Raw genomic sequence first — 9,839 nt, 5'->3', positions numbered from 1 at the left:
CACGCACCGCAAGGAAGAGTAGACCCTGCCCGCTCGATGCAACTAAAGAAAGCCCGCACGCAGCAACGAAGACCCAACGCAGCCAAAAAAAAAAAAAAAAAAACTCTGTGAGAAAAAGAGCATGTCTGGGTTTGTGGGAAAACGAATTGGAGAAAGCAAAATGAATGAGAGGAGAAAAGCCTCTTAAGTCCTGTTGGAAAGTTCTGGTTCCCCATGGGCTGAAACCAGGCGTCTCTGGGAAAGTGATGCTGAGAGGATGGGGCGTGGGCTTGAGGAAGCGGTCCCTTTCTGAGGTGGGCAGCTTCGAAGAAGGAAACCCTTTCTCAGTCCCAGGCGAAGACCTCAGGGGTCCCAAGTGGGTATGGGGTCTTGGGCATCATTAGAGTCTGGTGTCTCTTCTATTTTTTGTTTTTTTGTTTTTTTGTTTTTTGTTATGTGGTGTCTCTTCTAAATGAGGACTTCCTGGGCTGGACACGTGGGGGCGCCAGAGCCCCACCCACGCCGTTGGTTCCTCTCCAGCCCAGCCGGACTCCGATGGATGGCGCGGACTCTGAACATAGAAGGCTAGGTGGGCACTGTGGGCTGGGAAGCACCAGGACCAGCCGGCAAGGTCCCGGCTCTTGAGGAGGGCAGAGCGATAAGGCAAGTCCGCAAAAGCTGCGGCAAGCCGACCATGCAGTCGAATTGGTAGCTACGACTCAGCCCAGCGGGTACGTCGCACACGTGGTTACTTCACATGACACTCAGCGAACCACAAATGACTATTAAGAATTTTGTTGCTGTTAATAACATGTAACACATACTCTGTAGTAAAACGGAAAACACAGGTAATTACAAAGAAGAAAAAAGAAGTCATCCCTTTCAATCACCCAGAGGCAACCCCGGGTGGATTTCCTTCCAGATTTTTTTTTTCCTGAACATGTATTTATTGATAGTTTATATAGTTAAGGTCTCGCCGTGGTTTAAACTTTGATTCTGCTTTTCTCAGTTAACATGCATAAGCACTTTCCAATGTTATTTCAAAATAATATTGACTTATCCCCATGACCTGCACGTTGCTAACCCAGCTGCCACTTCTCACTTCCCTGGTGGCGCAATGGTTAACAATCCACCTGCCAATGCAGGGCACATGGGTTCAAGCCCTGGTCGGGGAAGATCCCGCATGCCACGGAGGAACTAAACCCATGCCCCACAACTACTGAGCCTAAGCTCTAGAGCCCAAGAGCGACAACTACTGAGCCCTCGTGCCACAACTACTGAAGCCCGCGCACCTAGAGCCCATGCTGTGCAGCAAGAGAAGCCACTGCGAGGAGCCACTGCAAGGAGAAGCCTGCACACTGCAACGAAGAGTAGCCCCTGCTCGCCATAGCTAGAGAAAGCCTGCATGCAGCAACGAAGACCCAACACAGCCAAAAATAAATAAATAAAATAAGTAAATTTACTAAAAACAATAATAATAACATTGACTCTTTTCCTATCATGTAAGTAATACTTGGCCATTACAGAGAGGGTAGAACAAGAGAAAGAAAAAAATTATAATCATCTGTGCTGCCACTACTCAGGGGTAAACACTATGAACACTATGGGGGAAGGCCTTCAAGCATTTTTTTTTCAATTTTCAAATATATACATATATTTACAATTTCCTCCTGGCTCTTGTAAATAATGTGTCCTGGAACAGACATCTTTGCACACATCTCTGGGCATTTCCAAGAAGTAAATTCCATGAAGGGGACTAGCTGAGACAAAGGTATACATATTATAAAGTCCGTTGATAATATTGTCAAGTGTCATCCAGAGAAACTGGGTCATTACCATTCTCACCTGCAGCAGAGCCCACTTTTTCCCAAACTCTTCCCAACACCAGGATTTTTGTCAGTTTTAATCTTTGCCATCTTGTTAGGAAAACAATTATAGTTCATTAGTGTTTCAAATTGCATTTCTTTGAAGAGACGTTGAAACCTTTTCTCCATCCACATATATTGGTTTTTTGCATTTCTTCTGGTGTGAATAACATGTTTCTATCCCTTTTGCTCATCTTTCTATTGGCAAGATTATCTTTTTCATATTGATTCTTAAGATAAGGGAGAAATGGGGCTTCTCTGGTGGCGCAGTGGTTGAGAGTCCGCCTGCCGATGCAGGGGACACGGGTTCGTGCCCTGGTCTGGGAAGATCCCACATGCCGCGGAGCAGCTGGGCCTGTGAGCCATGACCCTGAGCCTGCGCGTCCGGAGCCTGTGCTCCGCAACGGGAGAGGCCACAACAGTGAGAGGCCCGTGTACCGCAAAAAAAAAAAAAAAAAAAAGATAAGGGAGAAAGCTTTTCCTCTCAATTTTATCTATCTATAGCTATTAAGTCATATGTTTTGCAAATATATTGTGTTTTGCAGCCATTTTTAATGGCTGAATGAATATACAACACTTCATTTAACCACCCCCTCTGGACATTTAGATTAATTCTCAATTTTATGATTGTAAATAATGCTTCAGTGAATGTCTTGTCTTTAAATATTTCAGGTAGGTTCTTCGGATGGAATTCTGATGATTCCCCTGCTGACTGGTCTTTAAATTCATGACCACACACCCCTGGGACTCCCTCCCCTGCTACTCCTGTCCCTAGATCAGTCATCCCTTTTCTCCAGATGACTATTTCATACCTGTTCTCTCTCTTCAGACTTCCCCTCTTCACTCTCAGCTGCTGATCTGCTTCCTCCTTCATTCCCAAAAGACTGCTTTTGCAAGGTCCCCATGACCTGCACGTTGCTAACCCAGCTGCCACTTCTCAGTCTTCATCTCCCTTGACTTTGTTTGTCGCTGCTCAGCTGACATTGCTGAATCTTCCTCTTCTCCCTGACCTCTGATGGATGGAGTGACCCAGGGCTCAATTCTTCTCTCCTCTGTCTACACTTAGGCCCTGAGAGACTTCCTCCAGGTGCATGGCTTTAAATACCATCCATATATTGGTGACTCTCAAGTTTATACCTTTAGCTCATTCCTTTGCCCTGAACTCCAGACCTGAATACCCACTTGACAGTCTAATGGCTCTCAAAGTTTACATGTCCAGAACCGATATGCTGATTTCTACACCTCCACTCCACTCTAATCTGCTCTGCCTATAATCTTCTCCACCTCAGCCAACGACCACTCTTCTTTCCGGTTGCTCAGGCCAAAAACCCTGGAGTTTGTCTTTAACTCCTCTTGTCCTCTCATACCCCACGTTCAATCCATTAGTAAATCTTGCCAACTCCATCTTTAAGATATATCTGGAATCCAGTTCATTCTCATCACCACCACCATCTCTTGTCTGGGTTATGGCATTAGTTTCCTGCCCTTGCTCCATACACTTTATTCTCCACACAGAAGCGGAGTGGTCCTTTAATAGTTGGGTCACTCCTCTGCTCAGAACCCTCCAGAGCCTTCCCAAAGCACTCAGTGTAAAAGCCAAAGTCCTCTAAATGGCATGCAAAGCCAGGTATGACGACCCCTCCAGCTCGCCTCTCACGGCTCTCCCTCGTGCTTACTCCACTTAAGCTGCAGTGACTGCCCATGTAATTCCTAGAACACACCAAGCACACGACTGCCTCAAGACATTTGCACTAGTGGTTCCCTCTGCCTGGACCACTTTTCCCATCAAATATCTGCTTGCTTTTTCCCTCACTTTCTTCAGGTCTCTATTCAAATGTCACCACCTAATAAAGCCTTCCCTGACCAAATTTAATAAAATAGCATCCTCCTCCTCATTCTGAGCCACCTTCCCTGGTTTGTTTTTCTCCAGGGCACTTATCATCACTGGACATATTTTGTTTGTATATTTGTTCATTTTCTGTCTTCCATACTGGAATACATACACCTGAGAATAGGTGTTTTTGTCTATTTGAATCCCCAGTACCTAGTGCAGTGTCTGACAATATAGTAGGTGATTTATAAGTATTTGTAAATGCATAGACTCAGAAATAGACGCAGTGTGAACGCTTTTGCAGAACCTGAGACCTTTAGCCAAATTACTTCCAAAACGATAGGGGGCAGACTATTAGTATTCCCGTTTTAAGTGAGGCAGCTGAGACCCAGAGAGAAGAGGGGTTTACCTGAAGTCACCTAGCTCACTGCTGGTGGAACCCAGGACTCCTGATTCCCAGAAAACACTGTGGCAACTCAGAATACTGTGGGAGGACCCAGGAGGGCTTTACAGAGGAAGGGGTCCTTTTGTGGGGAGGGCATGGAAGATTTCTATCAGGTAGAAATGAGGAGAAATACCATCCCAGGTAGGGCATAGAGTCTAAACTGAAACTTGAGGAAAGGCAGGGTCCAAGTGGACTGGGCGGGGCCTTCCCAGGCTGAAGGGATGAGAGGAGGTCTAGAACACCAGTCAGGGAGTTTGAAATTAATTCCACGGGCACTGGGGAGCCAGGGGGATTTTTGAGCAGAGCAGTGATATGAGAACTGAGGTTTTCTGCTGGCTCACTGCTGTCTTTCAGTTTCCACTTCTCTTTCCCTCTACTTATATGTATCTCTCAGCTGCCCCCTGCCCCTCCAGGGCCAGAAGTAACTGGTTAAGTCATTTTCCTTTCCTATGTCACCACCCTGACAGCTGATCAGGGAGTAGGAGAGGGAGGGGCTGAGCCAGGACCCTTTGTCTCTTAGCCTCCCCAGCACCTCAGTGACCCCTACCCAGGGACGGGTGAAGGAAACAAGACATAGAAGGTAGTTGAGAGGGGAAGATGCCTCCTGCCCTCCCCCACCCTAAATTGACTCTGAAGTGCTGGCCTCCCCTCCCGCCCTGGGGCCAGGCCTCAGTCCCTTACAATCCTTGGGCTGATTCTCTGTGCTTAGTACCAGTCAGTGCCAGCTGGCAGCTCTCGCCGGAGGCTGAGGTGGCACGAATATGGGGAAGGGGGGAGGAAGTGGCAAGGGCCCAAGGGGAATAGGGGCCAGGATTCGAAGAGGTGGTAGTCATAGCTGGGTGGCCAAAATGGGGGTCGTATGGGAGGAAGAAAGGGCCAGACTGAGGAGTCTGGGGGTTTCCAGGGGAATAGAGGATGTGTCAGGCCCCCTACTCTGGCCCTCCTGTCCCTTGCAAACCTAATCCTCTCCCCACCACCTACTTTCCTCTACACCTACCCCCTTAAGCTGCCCCTAGCTAATTCTCCTTGGTCCCTTTAAGAGCTGCCTGGGAACTGGGGCACTGGAGGGGGCTGGCAGGGCCCCCACCCCTCCCCCTGCCCTGCCTGCCTCTGCTCCTCCCCCTGCCCGGTACAGACTCTGCTGGAAGTCTTGGACGCCTGGGTTAGGGTCTCCACTGCTGGGCTGGGGGTAAGGCTTGAAAGTGGTGGGGAAGGGGGACCGTGGTCCCTGGGGTGGGATGGGGTGGCGTGGGATGTCAGTTTCCTAGCCATATGGACACGGAATATCTGTGTGCCAGCTTCAGTGGATAACGTAGGGGGCCCTCTGAGTGGTCCTCCGGCCTCAGACTGGGGGAAGGGTAGCCCCAGGGATCTTGAGGGACAGAGCCTGGGGGCAGGATGCCTGGGTATCCTCACCCTTCACTCCCCCATCTTATTTTCCTGGGACCCTCATTTGCTAACCTCCACCCAGCCACTTCCTGCTCTTCCTGCAATTAAAGACATAGGGCCCTGACGCCGTCTTCCCACAGATGGGGAAACTGAGGCTAAGCAAACCAGAGTAAATGGAATTGTGTGTGCCCCAGCAGGAGAAATGGAGATTAGGCTGTAGAAAGGTTCTCCTTCTTTCTCTACCCCAGTGAACTAGACACAGGGGACTTGGGAGTCCAGCTTACCCCAGCAAACTTCTAACTACAGCCACGGTCCCCACGGGAGACTAAGCCCCTGCTCCCTCGTCAAGACAACTTAGCTCCTGCCTGCAAGTTTTGATTTCCATATGTCAAAGCCAGGAGAGGTTCCCTGAAGCCCAGCTGGGTAACCTGGAATGAAGTGGAGCTGGGGGCGGGGGCTGTAGACTCCCCCTACTTTACTCCCTTTTTACAAATGGAAATGTAGTCCCTTCCAGTTCTGCCACAGAGACTGTGACCAATTCCCCTAAAAGGGAAAGAGATGGGGGCCAAGGACACCCCCGGGTGTAAAGTCGTTCTGCAGTCCAACCTGCCTGTTACAGCCCTAGCCCAGTTTCTTCTCATCCCTGCCACCTTGATTCCAAATCATTTCTTCCCCTCCTGCCGTGTGTCCCAGTCCTGGGGAAGAAGAGCCTGTAGGCACCCTCTGAGTTCCCAAGGGCCTCGGGCTGAAGGCACAGAGGATGGCATGTCAGGAAGTGACATGGGGGAAGTGGGGGGAAGTGGTAGCAGCTCTGCTCAGTCCACTTCTGCTTTCACCACAGACCCTTCTTGCCCTGCCCCGGACAGAAATGCTCACCCATCACCCCAACCCAGACCTAACCTAAAGGGGAACCAGGTTTGGCCTGTGAAACCCTCTGCCCTGGGCCGGCACCAGCACACTCACTTCCTTCTTCCTAAAAATAGTAAGTCTAGAGATAAGCCAAGCTGCTCCCAGGTAAGCTGGAAAGCCATCGTTTTACCTATGTGAATCAGAGAGGGCAAGTGCCCTGCCTATGATCACACAGCAAGTTATAGGTATCCAGGCCTGGGATCCAGGGCTTTTTTAAAAAATTTATTTATTTATTATTATTATTATTTTGCGGTACGCAGGCCTCTCACTGTTGTGCCCTCTCCTGTTGCGGAGCACAGGCTCCGGACGCGCAGGCTCAGCGGCCATGGCTCACGGGCCTAGCCACTCCGCGGCATGTGGGATCTTCCCAGACCGGGGCACGAACCCGCGTCCCCTGCATCGGCAGGCGGACTCTCAACCACTGCACCACCAGGGAAGCCCCGGATCCAGGGCTCTTGCTCCCCAGTCCCATGGTACCTTTTCTCACAATCTTCTCACAGGCGGAGAGAGGCCAACCTGAAAGGGGCTTTTTGTTTTCCATTTCTTTTTTCTTTTTGTTTTTTTTTTGGCCACACAGCATGTGGGATCTTAATTCCCCTGCCAGGGATCGAATCCACACCCCTGCAGTGGAAGCATGGAGTCTTAACCACTGGACCGCCAGGGAAGTCCCCTGGAAGGGGCTTTTTCAACTCCTCATTTTACCAGTGAAGAAGTTGAGGCCCAGCGGGGACAGGAGGGAACTCTGGTAAACAGTGGCTCAGGATCAGGGCTGGAAGAGGACACCAGGCCCAGCTCCCAAAGCTTCCACCCAGACCCCTGCTTGCCTCACAGATGGGAAAGAATCCAGCTCAGTCTTGTCTCTTTTTATCCCTATCTCATCTGGACCTCTGGAAAGTCCTTTCTGAAGTCTTCCCTCCATCCCTCCTCTTATAGCACAAACCTTCTCCTAATAGGTCTCAGGGGGTTAGCCAAAGAAGGCTTCTGGCATCTTCTTGGTAAAGTGGCTTAGGAAGAAATGGCAGAACCTGAACCTGGCAATGGAGCCCTTGCCATGCAAGCCAGGATAATATTAATAGAAGAGGGCTTCTTAGGCTTCTTGACAGGGACCCTGTCTCTTGGCTTCTTTGCATAGATATTTGTGAGTTCATTTGCATCCTCACTGGCAAACTCAAAAATTTGCCTGGGGTCAGGCGGACCAGCATCCAGGTGTGACCCCCTTACTTATACACAGTTCCCGAGAGAATGGGGAAAACACAGAGAAACTGACCATAAAGGAGAATTGGCCCCAACTGACCCCCTGAACCCAGCTGGGGAACATCTGCACTGTGGTGCCTGCCTGACGGTGGGCAAGGGAGCTAGCTGAGCAAGGACCCCCAGGGGCTAGTGTGCCCCCTCCTGCCTCCCCCCATATCCGGAGCCCTGCCTCCTCCACACATGTGGATCTAGGAGCCGCAGAAGGTGGGGCGCAGGGGGACACTGGGTAGGAGGAGGAAGAATATGGGGAGATTCTAGTCCCTCCCACTTAGAGATGCAGTTGCCATGGTGACTGAGGACGAGTGAGGCGGGATGGGGTTGGGGATGGGGGGTGGGGGTGTGGCAGGGACGAAGGCACTGGGAGAGAGGAAGCCTGGCATTCCAGGGGGAGGGAAACACGGAGGCCGCCCCCAGCTCCAGGTAAGGGAGCGGGAGAGCTGACAGTCCAGAGAGGAGGGGGCAGGCCATTGTCGGGCGCTGGCTCTGCCCTGAGGAGGGGACAGAGAGAGGGGGTCGGGCCGTTGTGTTCAGTTCTGAGCTCAGTCTTCCAGCACTAGTCAGACAGAAGGAGGAAACCTAGGAGGCACTGGGTAAGGGGTTAGGGGGGACTGGGCTGGGTGGGCGGAAAGAAGGCTGGGAGACAGTGGGGATGGGAAGAGGTGGGGGGGATGCTGGGGGAGTAGTGCTTTGGCGATATCGCTAGTGCCTTAGATACAGTAAGTACTTAATAATTATAAGTTGATTTGACTTGCTTGTGATTGTAAAACGAGGGTAACGAAGGGCAGGGCAGGTGGGGCTGAGAAGGAGAGCCAGGAAGCTGAGGTTCCCCTAGGACTGTGCCCTTCTGGGGCTGTCCCTGAAACCAGAATAGAGAGGTGGTGGGGGAAACTGGACCAGCTGGGTCACTGGCAAAGCCAGGAGTGGCTTCTCTCCTGGCTTCAGGAGCCCCTCCCTCAGTGAGGTATCCATGCTCGCTCAGGGTGCAGAAGAGACGGAGTCCCTGGGGTGAGCATGGGCTAAGTGTGGGAGTGATATCCCCATCTCCCTTCCCACCTCCATCCCCACATCTACATCTCTATCCTGGGCTGAAAGATGGCCAGAAAGGGGCTACTATTTGATGTGGTCTAGGGGCCGTGGGGGAGGAGTCCCCACTGGGGGGTCAGGGTTGAACTCAGCATTGTTGTCATGGGGGTCCCCAGGCTGGGCCCCAGGGCTGGGAGAGAAAGGAGTTGGGGAGCTCCCACATTGGAGCCATGAAATGGCATGGCCCCTACAGCCTGGTCCTGAACCTCTGACCCCTTCCTACCACCACCCCACCTGAACTGCTGCCTGACTCCAACCTCAGCCAAGACACTTCGCCTCCCTGGCCTTGGTTTCCTGGTTTGTACAGTGAGGGGGTGGGACCCTGTCAGCTCTGAGCATTCTTGATATTTTGGGCAGGACCTGCTACATCATTTGCAGGGCCCAGTGTGAAATGAAAGTGTGGAGCTCCTGGAACAAGATCAAGACTTTCAAGACGGCAGCAGCTGGGCATTAGACTGAGCGTGGGGACCTGCGTGACTGCGCAGGTCACATGCCCAGGAAGCCAGCCCTGGCTGTGGGCTCTGCAGGCTGCAGCAAGGGAGATGGCAGTGTAACTTGGGATCTGACTCCTGAGGCTCTGGTGCAAGACAAGCAGTGGTAGGGGCAGGGTGCCCTTCTTCCCCACCAGGCTCCTCCAGGGAACTAGACCAGAAGGCCCTTGTGGAGACAGGGGGTGGGACCTGTACCTGATGGCCTTTCTTCAGAGAGGTTTCTGTTTCCTCTTGAGTCAAGAATCACCCCAGAGGTACTGTTTCTTAGCCCATCGGAGCTAGAACTTGCCACCCCCCACCCTACACACTTGTCTTCTCCATCCAAGTGGCTCAGAGCTGAGTTTCCCGGACTAGGGCAGGAGTAGGACTCCTGAGAGCGTAGCTAAGGCAGTCACTCTGGTATGAGGCAGATATGAGTTTAACTTGGCTTCTGGCTGTGTAACCTCCTTTGCCTCACTTTCGTCATCTTTAAAATGGGATTGGGGGCTTCCCTGGTGGCGCAGTGGTTGAGAGTCCGCCTGCCGATGCGGGGGACGCGGGTTCGTGCCCCGGTCCGGGAGGATCCCGCATGCCGCGGAGCGGCTGGGCCCGTG

The sequence above is a fragment of the Mesoplodon bidens genome (assembly GCF_964165515.1).
Source record: "Mesoplodon bidens genome assembly, chromosome: 2".
NCBI classification, from domain to species: domain Eukaryota; kingdom Metazoa; phylum Chordata; class Mammalia; order Artiodactyla; family Ziphiidae; genus Mesoplodon; species Mesoplodon bidens.
The sequence above is the reverse complement of the archived record's forward strand: the minus strand, read 5'-3'. Positions refer to the sequence as shown.